This window comes from Microcaecilia unicolor, chromosome 2 (assembly GCF_901765095.1).
Source record: "Microcaecilia unicolor chromosome 2, aMicUni1.1, whole genome shotgun sequence".
Taxonomy (NCBI): domain Eukaryota; kingdom Metazoa; phylum Chordata; class Amphibia; order Gymnophiona; family Siphonopidae; genus Microcaecilia; species Microcaecilia unicolor.
This window is the reverse complement of record NC_044032.1, coordinates 590,667,560-590,686,827: the sequence shown is the minus strand read 5'-3', so window position 1 is coordinate 590,686,827 and position 19,268 is coordinate 590,667,560.

Genomic DNA, 19,268 nt, shown 5'->3' with positions numbered 1-19,268 from the left:
GGAACACACTCACAGCTGTGGGAGTAGAATAAACTAACCTCGTCCTTTACTCTCAAAGAATAAAGGAGGAAAAGAAACTAAATTTAGGATTTGTTCCTGAAATGGAAGAACTGCACCTTCAGATTTGCAAATTATCTTTTTCTTTATTGAATACAAATGCAAGCAAATTTTCATTCAAATAAACTCAAATTCACAATTAGTTTGTGGCCTAATAGAACTGCAATAACCTATTCAACATTCAAATGTAGAACTACATGTATACCCTTAACTTTTTCTGTTTCTTTCAACAAAATCACCTAAAAAGGCAGAAAAGAACCTTATCAGATAAGTATTTAAATTGTCTTTTTATCAAAATCAGATATTTGTTTTAATACTCTTTCCTTGCTATTGATGTCAGAATTTGAGTCTTTATAGGTATTATGGATGTTTGTGCAGGGATCTCACTTGAACACAGAACACTTAGGCAAGTCAGGAAAATGGATTTTTTATATTTGATGTTGTTCTGCTCTTTAGTTTTCCCTTAAAATGTTGTAAACCAACAAAAAAAATGATATGTCTTTCAACACCCTTTGCAAATGTCACTTAGCTGTGTTTGAATTGATTTGATGATTTCTTTCATGCGTTGGAGCTCAGCAGGAAATCCTGCAGAGGGTAATTCACCGATTTCTTCTTCCTAAACCTCACATAAAGAAAATAAACAGATGCAAAACCCTGAACTCCCTGTGCTTGTCCAGGCACTGACTCCTCTCTGGTGACATTTAATCAGTTCTCAGTACTGAAACAAAATAATTTACAGGAATACTCACTTCACAGCCTATTTCTCACTGTTAATTCCCTATTCTATAATGCTGCCGAAGGCTTTTGCACTGCATTCAGGGATCTCACACAGTAACCCATTCCATATTCAAATGGTGATTCAACATTCCATCTCACAGACCTCACATAAAGACATAACATTTCCCTACATAGCTATCAGATCTATCTTGAAAATACAGCACACTCAAAAAGAAGCAGGGCTGTATATTCCTTAACCTGCAGCCTGATCCCAAACCCTGTACTGAACTCAGAACTCTCACAAACAACACACCTTTCCCACAGACACAGCCTAAAAGTTTCTTTTCCAAATATCAAATTCACCTTCAACCTCTCCTCTGTCACACTTTAAATTCTTACACACTATTTCCTGACACCCTTAGGCTTTCTCATTAAGTACAATTCCCATCACAAATCACAGCCTCTCTCACCCTAAAATGGTAAATCACGGTTTATCTCTTGAAATTCAGTGCTAACACTGGAACATTCACATTCACCTCAGCTCACTTTCAGTAACTGGCACACATAAGCCTGGGTCTTAATTGCTTTTCTAATCACTTATTTCACTTTAAACCCATAAAATCTATACTTTTTCTCTTAACTTTCACACACCCAGGAAACATTTTTTTTCACTCTCTTTCCGTGCACACAGCCTGTTCTCTTCTTCCAGCTCAGCAGTCTCCCTAGCAACTCCCCCCCCCCCCCCCAGAGGAACATCTGACATCCCTCAACCAATCAGCTTGTCAGCTAAAGACTGTTTTTTTTTCCTATTTGGTTTAGAATCTTGGCTGTCCTAACTGAATCTACAGGTTGCTTCCCCTTCCCCCCATAGAAGTTAATACAAAACTTACTATAGATAGAATTTTAAAGTCAATTTTAACCTAACCTGTACCCAAACAGCAATAAACATGTTATAGTACAATCCCCACTTAAACATGGGTTATTCTTTTGTAAAAAAAAAAAAAAACATATTTAAGAAACATCTCACACTTTCTTCACCTAACTCCATTAAAAATTCCCAAACTAAATTTAAACCTTTTCCAGCCAGCACCATCCACCAAAACCCTGGAACAGCCCCCCACAGAGCCCCAGGAAAAAAAACATTTAATATATCTTACCATATATTACATCTACCTCTCTCCCCTCCCTCATTTCCATAATCTAGTAACTCCCCTCTTCCATTGTCTAGTATCTGCCCTTTCCCTCTATAGTTTAGCATTTTTTAATATCTCCCCTCACTTCCCTTCTCCCTGTGGTCTACTATCGCCCCTTTCCTTTGGTCTAGTATTACCCTATCTTTCCCCTTCCTCCCCTGTAGATCCCTATCTCCCCTTGCCCCCACAGTCTCCCCTTGCTTCTGTCTCCTCCCCTATGGTCTCCCCTCTGCATTCATCTTCTTCCCCTCACCTGTGTTCCAGTATGTGTATGCCCCCTCTCTTTCCTTCCCCACTTGTGCTCCATGTGTCTTCCCCTCTTCTATGCTCCCCTCAAACCTTGTTCCTGTTTCAGCTCCTCCAATGTGTTCCCCTTTGTGTCAACGCTCTCTCAGTTTGGATAGCAGTAGAGATGTTATTGATCACAGTGGTCAAGTGCTTGTTTCCCCTAAACTGAGACACATATAGGCCTAAAACATTACAGCCTTTAAATAACCAGCATTGATATTAGAGAGTGTGTGTTAACTCTCACAAGTATTAAGCATAACGAGATTTCTACAAGTTTCTCTGAAATTAACAAACTTGTCTATTGCACACAATAATTTAAAATGTGGTAAAACAACTCAGTTTAAAACATGTCATTGACCATAAAGTGCAAGATGAGTTTAAAATTCAGTTAGAACAACATTTAAACACTGTAAAATTCACAACTAAGTTTTCTTTTCTAAAGTGCATAATAAAAATGACCAATGTGTTTCAAGATTCAACTCCAAGGCTTATTCTGACAAAGTCTGATGTACTATGATATTTCAAATTCCCCAGTGAGGAACATTAGATAAATATCAGATAAAGTTATTTTTCAAACTCCAGTTTTCTATTTTAAACCCCAAAATGTGTTGCTTTGTATGAAAATCCTTTTCTTTTGTTTCCAAACTCTCCTTAGCTCAACTACCGCAAGAGGCATGCCTGGATAAACCAGGTATGTATAACTTTTAAAGTTAGGATGCGTACTTAGCTTCAAAACATCAAAAAATTAGTGTAAACACTTACTACTACTACTATTTGACATTTCTAAAGTGCTACTAGGGTTACGCAGCGCTGTACAAAAATGTATCTCCCCTTCTGTGCGCTCTCTTATGTGAGCTAGACTCCTCACCAGTCTGGACTAGGAATCAGAAAGAAGAACCAGGATCTCCCTTCTTTAAAAATCAATAAAAGAGTCTTACTCCCTTTGTGGTGTATTCTTTTGTGTTACCTAGGTTTTCAGCCAGAACCTATAGCCTAGCAAGGTAACCACAGAGAAAAATAAAAGATGGGCCAGTGTATCCTATGTAGAATCCCAACCCTTTTCAGAGTTGCAAGGTTCAGTCATTTCCAGGCAAAATTGCTTTCCAATTCCAGGTAAACACTGCTAGCATCAATTCTCTTCAGCATTGCTGCCTCTAGGAAAGGACAGCTTGCCTTTGGCCCTTTCACCAGGAACCTGAATCTTCAGGCCCTGGCTGTTAAAGGCAGAGACAGAATTTTGTTCTATCTATTTTCTGGCAATCCTGCCTTGTAGCCCTTGCCAAAGGAAAACAGCCTTCATCCAGTGCAGCCTTAGTTCCAGAACGTTAGCCTTTAAACTATACAGCTGTGGTTTTCTTCCCTTAAGGCACTGTACTTGGCAGCTTTAAACTAGCAGGCAGGCTTCCAAACAGCACAGCACTGCCCTCACAACCAAAACTCTCCAAGATTCTCCTCTGAAAAACTTGGCCAAAATAGTAAAAAAACAAAACCTTCCAGCTGACTCTCAGAACTAGCAGGCATCAGTTTTAATTAGGTTGAAGAAGACTGAGATCTCTTCCTTTGGGAACATAAACCTAAGGAATCAGGATTTTCTCCCAAAACCTCAAACTAGCCCCTAAATTCATAGTAACATAGTAGATGACGGCAGAAAAAGACCTGCACGGTCCATCCAGTCTGCCCAACAAGACAACTCATGTGTGCTACTTTTGTGTATACCCTACTTTGATTTGTACCTGTGCTCTTCAGGGCCCAGACCGTATAAGTCTGCCCAGCACTAGCCCCGCCTCCCAACCACCGGCTCTGGCACAGACCGTATAAGTCTGCCCCGCACTATCCCCGCCTCCCAACCTCCAGCCCCGCCTCCCACTATCGGCTCTGCTATCCAATCTCGGTTAAGCTCCTGAGGATCCTTTCCTTCTGAACAGGATTCCTTTATGTTTATCCCACGCATGTTTGAATTCCGTTACCGTTTTCCTCTCCACCACCTCCCGCGGGAGGGCATTCCAAGCATCCACCACTCTCTCCGTGAAGAAATACTTCCTGACATTTTTCTTGAGTCTGCCCCCCTTCAATCTCATTTCATGTCCTCTCGTTCTACCGCCTTCGTATCTCCAGAAAAGGTTCGTTTGCGGATTAATACCTTTCAAATATTTGAACATCTGTATCATATCACCCCTGTTTCTCCTTTCCTCCAGGGTATACATGTTCAGGTCAGCAAGTCTCTCCTCATACGTCTTGTTACGCAAATCCCATACCATTCTCGTAGCTTTTCTTTGCACCGCTTCGATTCTTTTTACATCCTTAGCAAGATACGGCCTCCAAAACTGAACACAATACTCTAGATGGGGTCTCACCAACGACTTATACAGAGGCATCAACACCCCCTTTCTTCTGCTAGTCACACCTCTCTCTATACAGCCCAACAACCTTCTAGATACAGCCACCTCCTTGTCACACTGTTTCGTCACCTTCAAATCCTCAGATACTATCACCCCAAGGTCCCTCTCCCCGTCTGAACCTATCAGACTATCGCCACCTAACACATACGTCTCCCATGGATTTCTATTCCCTAAGTGCATCACTTTGCATTTCTTCGCATTGAATTTTAATTGCCAGACCTTAGACCATTGTTCTAGCTTCTTCAAATCCTTTTTCATGTTTTCCACTCCCTCCGGGGTGTCCACTCTGTTACAGATCTTAGTATCATCCGCAAATAGGCAAACTTTACCTTTTAACCCTTCGGCAAGGTCACTCACAAATATATTGAACAGAATCGGCCCCAGCACCGATCCTTGAGGCACTCCACTACTCACCTTTCCCTCCTCCGAGCTAACTCCATTCACCACCACCCTCTGGCGTCTGTCCGTCAACCAGTTCCTAATCCAGTTCACCACTTTAGGTCCTATCTTCAGCCCATCCAGTTTATTTAAAAGCCTCCTGTGGGGAACCGTGTCAAAAGCTTTGCTGAAATCTAAGTAGATTACGTCCATAGCTCGTCCCTGATTCAATTCTCCTGTCACCCAATCAAAAAACTCAATGAGATTCGTTTGGCACGATTTCCCTTTGGTAAAACCATGTTGTCTCGGATCTTGCAACTTATTGGCTTCCAGGAAATTCACTATCCTTTCCTTCAGCATCGCTTCTATTACTTTTCCAATAACCGAAGTGAGGCTTACCGGCCTGTAGTTTCCAGCTACTTCCCTATCACCACTTTTGTGAAGAGGGACCACCTCCGCCGTTCTCCAATCCCTCGGAACCTCTCCTGTCTCCAAGGATTTATTAAACAAATCTTTAAGAGGACCCGCCAGGACCTCTCTGAGCTCCCTTAATATCCTGGGGTGGATCCCGTCCGGTCCCATGGCTTTGTCCACCTTTAGCTTTACAAGTTGTTCAGACACACTCTCTTCTGTAAATGATGCTGTATCCACTCCACTATCATTTGTACTTTTTCCAGTCCATCGCGGTCCTGCTCCAGGATTTTCTTCTGTGAAAACAGAACAAAAGTATCTATTTAGCAAATTTGCTTTTCCTTCATCACTATCTACATAGCGGTTCGCAGTATCTTTTAGTCTCACAATTCCCTTTTTAGTCATTCTCCTTTCACTAATATACCTGAAGAAACTTTTGTCACCCCTCCTTACATTTCTAGCCATTTGTTCTTCCGCTTGCGCTTTTGCCAGACGTATCTCTCTCTTGGCTTCTTTCAGTTTCCTCCGGTATTCCTTCCCGTGTTCCTGTTCTTGAGTTTTTGTGTATTTCTGGAACGCCAACTCTTTAGCCTTTATTTTCTCGGTTTCCTTTTTCTCTTGCTTTTATTTACTTTCCTTACATAAAGGTTTATAGCCCTATTTATAGCTTCTTTCAGCCTGGACCACTGTCCTTCCACTTCTTGTACTTCCTCCCAGCCCATCAGCTCCTTCCTCAGGTATTCCCCCATTTTAGTAAAGTCAGCACGCTTGAAATCCAGGACTTTGAGTTTTGAGTGGCTGCCCTCCACTACAGCAGTCATATCAAACCAAACCGTTTGATGGTCACTGCCGCCCAGGTGGGCACCCACTCGGACATTTGACACGCTATCCCCATTTGTGAGCATCAGATCCAGCGTCGCTCCCTCCCTCGTGGGTTCCGTCACCATTTGTCTGAGCAAAACACTTTGGAAAGCATCCACGATCTGTCTACTTCTCTCCGATTTTGCCGACGGAACCTTCCAATCTACATCCGGCAGATTGAAATCTCCCAGCAGCAGCATTCGCTCAACCAGACTTTAGCAGTAGGAACAGAGCAGACTAAACATTTTTTAAAGGCAAAGCCACACTGCCAGGCACTCAAGCTTACCATATCCCAGCCCATTTCCAAAAAAATTGAAAAATACTTTATAAGCACTTGTCATCCACTCTTCCCAGGTTATGTCTATACATTAACCATCCAAATCAAGATATTTCTAGTGAATTCTGACCAAAAAGAAACATCTTGTGCACTCACTCAGCAGCACCCTTCTCTGTACTCCCTGTTACTGCTATATTCCATGTTTGCAAGGTTCACCACTCATCTGCATGCACATCCCCACTGTGAATATTAAGTCCATGCAGCCCTAGAAATATTGTCAGCTTCTGTTCCCCTCCTACACACACTCTCTGCACTTCTGTGCTGCCAGTTTGCCTGCCACTAACATTGCTCTTTCAGTCCCAGAGCACATCCTCCCATTTGCTGCTGTAATTAGATGAAAAAGTTGTATTTAAAATTTTACCAGGCCCCTGAGGCTGAAGGGAGCTCTGGGGAGTGATCTCTCACTGGGGGCAGACCTGATACCAAATGCATCTCATGGGGCTCCAGGCGAACCCAAAGCTTGGAGATGCTGGTAAGAGCCTCTGGGCCAGGATGTTTTGGGGCCTGATTTGGGCCTGAGACACTTCCATGAGTATGCACGGCAATGCGTGTGCACAGTGACATAAGTGATGACATTACATGTACATGCACAGAGGGAGGGAATAGCTTGTTAGCTCCCTGGAGTTTAAAGAAGCACTATGCCACTGACGAATTAAAAAAAAAAGTGGGAATATTTTGTTTGACCCATAAAATGTGTTCAAATAGTCTGGGCCATATAAGTTATAAATGCACATTCATGCATACATGAAATGTGTGGCAATGGTGCAGTTTTTTTTTTAATAAATAAGCCCCAGTGGTTGCTGGGAAGTAAAGGGGGCAGCAAAGAGTCCACAAATGACCCCAAAATGGCGTAATAAATTGTGCATGCTCAGTAAATGCTGTAGAAACCTACACTGATACCTGCAATTAAAAGTACATATTTTAATGATTTTAAAAGTGGCAGTCAAGTTATAAATTTAATAATTCAAGTGTGCAGAGTGGGGACAGTAAATGGTTGTGCACTAAAATTAAAAGCAGTGTGTGGCTATTTTCTGCCTGAGCCCTTATCACCAACATTGACCTAGCAGTAAGGGTTCACACGCTACTTGTGTGGTAATCAGGCAGTGTGCGCTTGATGGTCTTCTAGGCTTCCCACAGCCACTTTTGCGCTCCACTACTGAAGGACATACTTTCATTCATTCCTGCTTCTCCCAGTCCTCCAATGTCTATTGTCTTTCTTCTGTGCAAGTGCAGAGTATATGTCATATCGGCATGACTCCACTCTCCTGGCACACAGCACAGACAGGTGTTGACACCGAGATAGGACAGCCAACTGCCTTCTTCTCTTCAGCAGGCTGGGATTCTGCTACTCCAGGAGTGTTTCTGCAGCTAGCACTTCCAGGTTAGCAGCAGGACCTTGGTCCACCTCCTGCCTTCACCCGACCGATGCCAGAGCTGAAGCCCTTCCAAACCTGCCAAGTCTCCTGCTTTCATCAGGAAACTTCCTCTTTTGTGGGTCATCACCCTTTTATTATGCCCCTCTTCCCTCCCCTCCTCTGCTTCTTGATCCCTTAACTGACCCCAAACTGTAAACTGCCTCAAACCTCCCAATGGGATTTGTGTGGGATACAAACTCCAGATTAGATTAAATTAGATTAGATTAGATCGCCTGTATTCCCACCAAAGCAGGAAATTCTCCCACTTAGCCTCTGCCACTGCTGAACTCACTGCCACCACTGCTACTGCTTCTCCTGACAAACAGTAGCAGTGTCAAAACAATAAAAAGCAGGCATGGGGCAGCAGTCTTCAGGCATGTACTGTCAGCTTTGTCAGTGTCCTGCTCCAGAACTAGAAGTTAATATCAGAGGGGACAGGGAACCAGCAGAGCTGACAGCGCATTCTTGAAGACTAAGACCCAGTGCCTGCTTTTTGTTGCTTTGCCGCCACTGCTGCTCATTGGGAGAAGCAGTAGCAGCCCTCATGAAACAGAAGACACCACATTAAGGGAGGGAGGGAGGGAAAGGCAGAAGTTGATGAATAGAAGGGGGATGAGAAAAGATAGAAGAGGGGAGATGCTGGATGGAAGAGGGGTAGAGACAGAAGATGAGTGGAAAGATGGAGTGAGAAAGAGAGGACATGGATGGAAAAGGACTGGAAAGAGAGAAGATGCTGATAGAGAAAGAGGGGAGACAATGGCAAAATGGGGACAGAAAGAGGGGAGACACAGGATGGAAGGAGGGAGACAAACACGGGAGACACTGGAAGAATGGGGACATAAGAGATATCCTGGATGTAAAGATAAGGAGAAAAAGATAGGAGATGCTAGATGGAAGGATGGGGAGAGAAGGAGGAGAAGCTAGATGAAAGGATGGGGAGAGAGAAGATGCTGTATGGAAGGAAGGGGAGAGAGAGAGGACTCACTGAATGGAAAAGATTAGAGAGAGCCTATGCTAGGTAGAAGGATAGGGAGAGAGAGGAGGTACTGTATGGAAAGATAGGGATAAAAGAGGGGGAACACTGAATGGAGGGGTGGGGAAAGAAAGAGGGGAGATTTTGGATGGAAAGGGGAGAGAGGATAGAGTTAGTGAAAGACTGGAGAATAAGAGGAAGGGGCATAGGTGAAAACAGGGTGAGGGAAACATGAAAGGCTGTAGGGAAATGAAGTAAATAAAAAAAGGAAATTAAAGACTGGATAGTATGAATGAATTAAATTTAGACAGGCAGAAAAATAAATTGAAGAAAACTGAAAGAAAAAGAGTAGAGAAAAATGACAAATGGACAGGAAACCCTGGCAAGAAAGTTAAGAGAAGATGAAGGAAAACTGAAACCATTGATTAGGGCCAACACAATTAGAAAAATAAAATCACCAGACATAAAAGGATATAGGATAAGGTAATGTGGTGGGAAGGAAGCACTGAGAAGCAGCTTTTACTTCGACTTGGCACTATCTCTTTGTTGGAATTACTTCAAATTACCTTGATGCTGAAGCACCAAGGCAAGCAATGCACTTACCCCACAGTGCCTGCTGCTCTTACAGTTGGCCCAATGGATCGCTTCTTGGCATTGGGAAAGGAATCAGGGAATGTTGCTTCGCTGCCAGACAGTGCAATGAAAGGTGAAATGCCCCGCATGCTTGAAACGGATGTCACCTTTAGCACAGAGCCAGCACACAGAGAAGTGGTCAGTGGGTCATTGACCTCACCGGAAGTTTTGGGGGAAGTGCCTGTATTGGGGGCTTACTGTGGAGGTATTCTGCAGCTGGGAGCCTCATTAATTTTTGAGGAGCACTGAACCAATGGCGTTTCTGCCAGCGATGTCGAGGGAGGAAGTGCCTCAGCACAAAAGGAATCAGCACTACAAGAATTGCTGACCAAGCCTGTTTTATCTTCCAGACCTGGGATGCTTTGGTGAGATCAGAGAATTCATTTTCTACAAAACTTTCATCGTTATCCTCTCAGATAGACCAGTCTTGACTTGATTGGGAAATACTGAACAGGATGTTTCTGCTTTTGAGAAAAAGATGGAACTAATTGAAAAAAATTACCACACATTGTCTGATAAACAGTTCTCTCTTTTTATAAATAATTAGAAAATCTGGAAAGTATACTTAGGAGAAAAAAGTAGCCCTTCTTATAACTTTTAAACAGCATATGCTGGAAGTTCTAAAAGTTCTTGAGCAATCATTTCCTCCTGTTTCAAAGATCTATTATGTTCCATTTTATTTTTTTGTTTGTTTTGTTAAGAAAGACTCCTCTCAACCTATTGCTGCTGAGTCTGAAGTTTGCTTTGATCAGTTGAATGTGTCTCAAACCTTAGAGGATGAAACTTATGGTATGAAACCTGCAACTTTGATAGTGACTTTAGTTTTGGATCTAGATCAAGACTGGTTGCTGAGATTGTGTTTCTATCACCGAGATGTCTTATTTTTTAATTGTAAAATTGGAGTTTTTCCTAATGTGGCAAGATTTACACAGAAGCGATGCCAACAATTCTTGAACCTGAGACCTAAAGTACAGCAATTGGGAGCACTTTTTTGGTTAAATTCGCCTTGGAAATGCATTATAAAGTTGAATTCAGTGAAATATGCTTTTTTTGACCCGGGTCATTTGACCAATTTTTGGGATTCTAAAGTTGCTGTGTCTCCGCTCCCTTCATCTTCTAGGCTAGCAACATCTACTCCGTAGTACAGTTTAGAAGCCAAATGTATGCTTCCTTTCCTTTTTTCCTGTTATTATGGGTTTCATTACCTTGAATTGTACCTTGCTTCCTTCTTCCATTGTGGACTTTAAATTTGAGGAAAGGTAATTACTTTATATTAAGATTTTCCTTATTGTACTTAGACTATTGTTAGTTTATAAGTATATAGTGATTGTCTTCAATTTCTTTCTGTATCAAGAGTGTTCTTGGAATTTATTTTGAAAATGTTGATAAATAAAAATTTAAAAAATAGTAATGTGGTAGCTGTGTTGGGCCCTGTTTAGTAAGGAACACTACTTTTTTTCATGTGCACTAAAAATTAGCACACACTAATGCTAGAGACACCCATAGGAATATATGGGTGTCTCTAGTGTTAGCACGTGTTAAAAACGATAGCACGCCTATAGCGCAGCATAGTAAACATGGCCCAAAGATTGATAAATACAAATAAAACAGAAAATGGAAAATAATTTAACTAGGAAAATGTTTATGTTTATTTAAGGCTTGATATACCACCATTACTGCAAACAAGGTCAAAGCAGTTAACAAATTTGAAATAACAACATTTTTAAAAGGATAGGAATGCCATAATAAAAAGGAAAGTATATCATCATTCATCCATTATAAAAGTAGAGAAAGAAAGAAAGAAAAAAACAAGTACAAAGCACAAAGTAAAAAAATACAGGCTGTCAAGACCAACCACCAGACACAATTTCAGGACAGGGAGGTCCAGAAAGCTAACTGAAAATAATACGTTTTCAATTTCACCTTAAAGTTCTTTTCTAACACGCGGAGGAGACCATTCCAAAGACTTGGAGATAGAAAGAAAAAAAGCAGATGACTGAGTAGACTCGTAATGAGCCTGCCTAGGTGAAGGTAACACTAAGCAGTTAGAATCTAGAGATCTGAGAGGACGTGAGGGTTTATAAGAAATGACAAAGCCAGATAAGTAAGTTGGTTCTTCTGAATAGAGGGGTTGAGTTAGAAAAAGAATTTTGAACCATACCCGATAGAAAACTGGCAACCAATGACGTTTAATAAGAAGAGGTGTGACTGGATCAAAGTGCTCAGCTCTAAGAAGACTCCTAGCTGCTGAGTTTTGTAGTGTTTGTAAGTGATGCAACTGGAATTTGGGTAGACCTGCATAGACTGTATTGTAAAGTAATCCACCTGTTTACTAACCACCTTATAATTGAAAGAGAAAAACGCCTAGATTTCGATCCAAATCGGGAGATAGACGTTTATCTCACAAAAACGAATAAATCGGTATAATGGAAAGCCGATTTTGGACGTTTTCAACTGCACTCCATCGCGGAAGCGTACAAAGTTGACGGGGGGCGTGTCGGAGGCGTGGCGAAGGTGGAGCTGGGGCGTGGTTATCGGCCGAGGAAAGATGGGCGCCTTTCGCCGATAATGGAAAAAAAGTATGCGTTTGTAGCTAGAATTTAGGGCACTTTTCCTGGACCCTGTTTTTTCACGAATAAGGCCCCAAAAAGTGCCCTAAATGACCAGATTACCCCCAGACGGAATCGGGGATGACCTCCCCTGACTCCCCCAGTGGTCACTAACCCCCTCCCACCACAAAAAATGATGTTTCACAACTTTTTATTTCACCCTCAAATGTCATACCCACCTCCCTGGCAGCAGTATGCAGGTCCCTGGAGCAGTTGTTAGGGGGTGCAGTGGACTTCAGGCAGGTGGACCCAGGCCCATCCCCCCCTACCTGTTACAATTGTGCAGCTTAATGCTTAGTCGTCCAACCCCCCCTCCCTTACTCACTGTACCCACATGTAGGTGCCCCCCTTCACCCCTTAGGGCTATAGTAATGGTGTAGACTTGTGGGCAGTGGGTTTTGAGGGGGATTTGGGGGGCTCAACACACAAGGGAAGGGTGCTATGCACCTGGGAGCTCTTTTACCTTTTTTTTGTTTTTGTAAAAGTGCCCCCTAGGGTGCCCGGTTGGTGTCCTGGCATGTGAGGGGGACCAGTGCACTACGAATCCTGGCCCCTCCCACGAACAAATGCCTTGGATTTATTCATTTTTGAGCTGGGCGCTTTCATTTTCCATTATCACTGAAAAACAAAAACGCCCAGCTCACAAATTGTCGAATAAAACATGGACGTCTATTTTTTTCGAACATACGGTTCGGTCCGCCCCTTCACGGACCCGTTCTCGGAGATAAACACCCATGGAGATAGACATTTTCGTTCAATTATGCCCCTCTAAGCCGCCTAATGGCTACAGTGCCGCAAAGTGGCTGCTGTGTAATAATGCCAACACAGCCCATTCACTTTGAATGGACTGTGTTGGCACTGCCATGTGGCATCTGCTAGTGCGGCTTAGTAAACGGGGGGGGGGGGGGGGGGGGGGTAAGAGTCTTTCTGGATGTGGCAAGGGTGACACAGAAGCGTTGATAATTATTCTTGGCTCTACGACAGGGAGCATGTTTTTGGTTAAATTATCCTTGTAAGTGTGTAATAAAATTTAATTCTATTAAATATATTTTCTTTGATCCTGAGCATACAAAGACTTTTGTGGACCCTAAATCCCCTGTGATATTGTCCTAACCGGCTTTAGAACTACCAATGTCTACTCCATTACTTTCATTAATGTTTGAAATGCAAACTCCTTTCTTATTTACTTATATAGTATAATTTTCCTGGTATTTTGTCCTTCTTCCCTCTCCAGTTGTGGACTGGTAGGACAGATTTACTGTAAATCTTTTTCTGGTGTATTATTCTTTATATTGTATTTGAATCAGTCTTTTCTCTCGGAATTGTATATATATAATCTTATACATAAATTATTTTAAAAAAACAACAATAGTAAAAGAATTAGGAACAACAGATAGAATAAGGGATCCAAATAAGCAGTACCCATCAATTAGAGGCAACCAAAACCACAAACCAGATGGATTAACCCTACCCAACCATACTATTCTCCTTGATAGGCTCTGCCAGCTAGGTAAAAGAGACATTGCTCTTCTATGGTTTATGTCCTACTTCAGGCCCATCCAGCAGCCCTGCTTGACAGCACTGGCTTGGGGGGGGGGGGGGGGGGGGTCAGACTGGCCTCTGTTGCGAGCTCTCTTCTATAGGTCCATGGCAGTGACAGAGATTCTCACATGCTGCCTGCTGCTAACCGCTAACCTGGAAGCCTCCCCTCTGCTGCTGCTGCTGCACTTTCTTGCTTGTTCCTGGGCAGGACATGACAGAGTTGAGGCTTCCTGGTTAGCAGTAGGCAATGTATGGGAATCACTGTCACAGGCCTATATAAGAGATGGGAGAGATGTACAGGTAGTGGAGGAAGAGACAGGGAGGGTTTTGTGTTGCGTGGGAGAGGGAAGGAGAGATGCTGCATGAGGGAGATAGGGGCAAGAGATGTTGCATATGGCGGAGAGATGCTGCACAGGGGGGAGAGGGGAGGGAGATAGAGGGAGAAATTTTGGACATGGGGTGGAGGGGAGGAAGGGAGAGTTGCTTCCAAGTGGAAGAGAGGACAAGAAAGGAAGAAATCTTGTATATGGGAGTAGAGGGGGGAGGAGAAATTTTGTATGGAGAGGGAGGGGCAAGAAAGGGATAAATGTTGGACATAGGGGTGAAGGGGAGGGAGAGATGGTGCATGGGGGAGTGAGGGAGAAATGGATGACAGTGGAGGAGAGGAAGGGAGATATGTTGGATCTGGGGCACAAGGGAGGGAGGGAAAGAGATGGTGGACAGTGGAAGAGATGCAGAAATGTTGGACATGGCGAAGGGCAGGAAAGAATGCTACATGGGAGGGAGGGGAAGAGAGATGTTGGGTACAAGAGAGGGGGAGAGAGAGATGGTGGACAATGGGAGAGAGGGGGATATGTAGGATAGGGTGTGGGATGAGAGGCAGGGAAAGATGCACAGGAGGTGGAGAGGGGAGTGAGTGAGATGTTGGATCCAGGAGCAGATGGAGAAATGCCAGATAATGGAAGAGAGGGAAGAGAGAAGGAGAAATGCTGGACCATGGGGGACAGGGCAGGAGGGAAGAGAGAAGGGACAAGGAGAAGTCAAACTATGAGGGTGGGGAGGAAAGAAAGGAGCAGGTGCTGGGCTAGAATGGTGGAGGGAGGAAGACACTGGGAATGGTGGAACCATCTGAGAGAGGCCAGGAGGGGGAGGAAGAGGGTGACAAGAAAATGGATGAGATGATATTGATTACAGAGGATAGAAATATGGTAATGTGGAGTAGATTAAAGATGAAAGGGAATGGAAGGCTGGGGAAGGAGTGAGATGGGAGAAGAAGGATGAGAAAGAGGGTGAAATTTGAGTTGGCAGGTGGAAAAGAAAAAAAGAGGAAAGAGCTAAAAAGGAATGATCAATATATTAGAGGTAGATGTAGTGAGGGAATAGACAGCAGAGAGGAGAAAAGACAAATGGACAGCAAACACGTCAAGGAGAATTAGTAGACAACAGACAGGAAATTGGAACCAACATAAAGAAAAAATAAAAATCCAGTCAACAAAGGTAGAAAAAAGCATTTTATTTTGATTGTTTTAAATGGAATATGTTAGCTTTGGGAAATGTGTATAGCAAATGTCTTTGCATTGTGTTCTATAGAGAAGGAAATGCATTTCTATTTTTATTTCTCCAGTGTTGTAGTAAATGTTAAATTTAACTTCTTGGGGTTCCCAATTCAAGTTGTGTGTAAATATTTTTATTTCTAATTTGTGATCCCATGTTGTGTATTTGGTGAAGGTCTATTGGTGTGATAGTAATGGCAGGTGGTTAAGTCGTAGGGGAGGCAGGAAGGACAAGGGATCAGAGAGGGAGCTGAATGTCAGCCAGGACCTACATAAGCTACGGCGGCCAGGCCATATAAAATTAGCAATAGATACTCAGCGCTAGTGCCTACACATAGCCTGACACTGAATATTCAGGGCTAATTTAGTTGGCAACAGTCGTTTAAAAAATGCTGACCACTGCAGGCAGAATATCAGCCAGACTATTTATATATATACTGTATATACTAGTAAAACAGGCCCGTTTCTGACACCAATGAAACGGACGCTAGCAAGGTTTTCCTCGGAGTGTGTATGTTTGAGAGAGTGTGTGTGAGACTGACTGTGTGAGAGAGAGAGAGTGAATGTGGTGTGTGTGTGACAGAGAGAGAGAGTGAGACTGGGTGCGAGTGTGTGTGTGAGAATGAGAGTGTGTGCCATGGGCCCCCTCCCTCCGAGTTCCAGGGTTGTCCCCCTCCCTCCCTCTGAGTTCCAGGGTTGTCCCCCCTCCTTCCAAGTTCCAGGGTCATCCCCCCTCCTTCCGAGTTCCAGGGTCATCCCGCTCCCTTCCCTCCGAGTTCCATGGTCATCCCCCTCCCTCTCTCCAAGTTCCAGGGTCGTCCCCCTCCCTCCCTCCAAGTTCCAGGGTGGCCCCCCTCCCTCCGAGTTCCAGGTTGGCAACCCCTCCCTCCCTCCCTCCGATTTGCAGGGTCATCCTCCCTCCCTCCGAGTTGTAGGGTTGCCCCCCCTCCGAGTTGCAGGGTCACCCCCTCCCTCCGAGTTCCAGTCGTCCCCCCTTCCTCCCTCTGAGTTGCAGGGTCACCCCCCTTCCTCTGGGTTGCAGGGTCACCCCCTCCCTTCCTCCAGGTTGCAGGGTCACCCCTCCCTTCCTCCCTCCGAGTTCCAGGGTCACCCCCTTCCTCCCTCCAAGTTCCAGGATCGCCCCTCTCTCCCTCCCTCCCTCTGAGTTCCAGGGTTGCCCTGCCCCTCCCACCCCCTCCCCGCTCCCTCCCCCCCTCCATCCGAGTTTCAGGGTCCCCCTCCTTCCCTCCCTTTTCTAGGGTCGTCGTCCCTCCCTTCCTCCCAGTTCCAGCCACACTCGCTCCAAGTTTTAAAAATCATCTTCACAGGAAAGCAGTGTTTAAAGAAGTGCAGCCTCAGTCCTTATCTCTGTATTAACTCTGGTCCCGCCCTCATTGCGGAAAGAGGAAATGAGGGCGGGACCATAGCTAACAGAGAGAAAAGGGCCGAGCCTACACGCCTGGTGGCGGCGACCTGGGGGGGTGTGGAGTTGCGGCGAGGGCAGCAGGGGCGGGTCCTCGTGTGGTTGGTCAGTGCTGCGGCTGATGTTCCCGGAACTACATGAAGTTCAGTAGCCTTACAGCAGAGCAGCGCAGGAATGCCTCAGCCAGACAGCCACGCAGTCAGCTTCAGAGCGTTGGAGGTACGTTTTATTAGACAGGATATTATTTGTGTGTGCATATCTTTGTATCAAGGAGGAAAAGCCTCAGAAAACACTGTCAATTGTACACACACTCTTTAGGGGCCTGTTTACTAAGCCTTGCTATAGGTGCACTAGTGTTTTTATTGTGCGCTAAAAATTAGCATGCACTAACATTAGCACGCTCTCATTTTTAGTGTGCACTAAAAACACTAACGCACCTTAGCAAACAGGCCCCTTAGGGCCCTGTTTACTAAGCTGCGCTGTATATGTGCAAACCTTTTAGTGCATGCAAATGCTACAGCCACCCATAGGAATATAAAGTGTCTCTATCATTAGCACATGCTAATTTTCAGTGCATGCTAAAATGTTATCGCGCCTACAGCGCAGCTTAGTAAACAGGGTCCTTAGTGTTGATTGATATCATTGGCAAACACCTCCTCTTTTTCCTTCTATTTAAAATATGTGAAAATATCAGCCAACATTTAGCTTTAGTTGCAGTGCTGCAAACCACATAAATTGTTAGGTCATCCCTCTGTTTATGCCATAATAAAAACAAGGCTTTTATGGTATATAAGAAATAATACATGACAAATGAAATGGAATGAACTAGAAGGTCATCCAAACTTTTACACCTTTCATATTAACTGTTCTCTTATTTTAAATCTATAAAAACTGTCAAAAAATAGTACATATGAATTAAACATTGCAGAAAGAGATGTAGAGATGTCAGATTCTACTCACTTAGGGCTTCACTGAAACATATAGTTTGACTAGGGGTGCCTAAGTTTTTGCATTCATCTGTTATATACTAATTTACTGACTTTGAAGGAAGGCAAATCAAGGTTACTGTTGATATTTCCAATCCTAAATTAGTGATTTTCAGTATACTATTGCTGACTTACCTTATTTCTTTTCAAGAGAGTTTTACACAGGCCCTAGAATCTTGTCATATTTCTTGGATAATCAGTGCTGATTTTAATCAGCCACTGGATTTGATCAAGGATAGGTAATCACATAGCAAGTTATGCCCTTCTAATTTTCTTTGAATTATGTACCACATGATAAATACTGGAAGGTTTATAGATGCTGAAGGCTGCTTCGCCCTACTGATGAAGCATTCACCTTTTTTTTCACACTTGTTCAGTCTGTCAAAAATAGACCACTCTCTTGTATCACAGGGCTTACTTCCTCTATAGTAGCTGCTAAAATAAGGAATATTTTCATTTCAGATCTTGTTGGCCTTGCACAACCCTAGCTGCAAAGGTCTCAAATACAGATCAACTTACGCATCCAGCTTTTCCTACATAAGTACACAACTGTGGAACGCATTACCGAAAGCCTTGAAAACAACATATGACCACCTAAATTTCTGGAAATCACTAAAGACCAACCTGTTTGAAAAGGCATACCCTATCGACCCAACCTAATAGCCAGATCTCTGCAACACAACAAAAGTAAAGTACGTAATGGACATAACACAACTCTTCCATTGACTGCTCCACATGAACTTTTATTATCACAACACCACTTTGTAATTGTTCACACCGGAGTCTGCGAATGCATCTCCGGCACTATGTAAGCCACATTGAGCCTGCAAATAGATGGGAAAATATGGGATGCAAATGTAACAAATAAATTAATTAATTAACAATTATCTACTCATCAGCTATTAAACCCACTCTTATTTGAAAATTATCATTGTTAGGAAAAAAGAAATTTCTAAATTTCACAGAATCAAACATATCGGAACATTTCATACATAACTGTAAGATATCATATGCAACTAAACTGAATGTTTTCAAAGTCACACTTGGACATACTATAAAATGAACAACCATAGGAATTAAAAACTAGTAGATTTAAAGCTATGCTAGTTAAATTATCTGTTGGTCATGCAAGTCAGGCATTGGTAATCATGACCACATTTTATCATTGTCCAAACTTTCTGGTGCAATGTATGGAACATTATTTCCAAAATGGTGGATGGACACAGCTGTCATTTTGAAATCTACCTTCTTTACACAATGTTTACCAAAATCTAATCATAAACTACTAAATATTTTGCTTTCAATTGAATTTCAAAATATTCTGGTTTCTGGAAGGATTCCACCTAAGTGAATGTGACTTTTTAGTGGAAGTCAGTATATCTTGTGTATCAATATCAGCTCATAGATGTAAAAAAAAATCATGGTTTTGTACATGCTAAAATATGATTGTTATAAAAGTCCTCTCACAGTTGGTGTCTTCCTAAACAAGGTCT